The sequence below is a fragment of the Petaurus breviceps genome, unplaced genomic scaffold (assembly GCF_028583685.1).
Source record: "Petaurus breviceps papuanus isolate PSGF00001 unplaced genomic scaffold, PetGlider_PUasm1.0 76, whole genome shotgun sequence".
NCBI lineage: Eukaryota > Metazoa > Chordata > Mammalia > Diprotodontia > Petauridae > Petaurus > Petaurus breviceps.
Genome location: NW_027186473.1, coordinates 18,110,444 through 18,110,789, shown reverse-complemented (window position 1 = coordinate 18,110,789; position 346 = coordinate 18,110,444).

Genomic DNA, 346 nt, shown 5'->3' with positions numbered 1-346 from the left:
TAAGATTTTCCTGACTCCAGGTCCTGTGCTCTAATCACTTTACCACCTATCTGCCCCTTATTGAGTACTTAATACTTGCCAAAAAGTTTCAAAGGACATCCCTGACCTTATAGACCTTACAATCCAATAGGCAAGACAACATACAAACAAATGTATACAAACAAGGTATATACAAGGATAAATAGGAAGTAATTAACAGAGGGAAGGCAGTAGAATTAAGAAAAGTTGGGAACTGGAATGATAGTGGCACCTTCCACAGAGGTAGGGTATTATTTTCCTCATGAATATTATTTTCCTGCTTTAGCTTGCTTTAATCTTCTCTAGTTCAAATAAGTCTTCCTATACG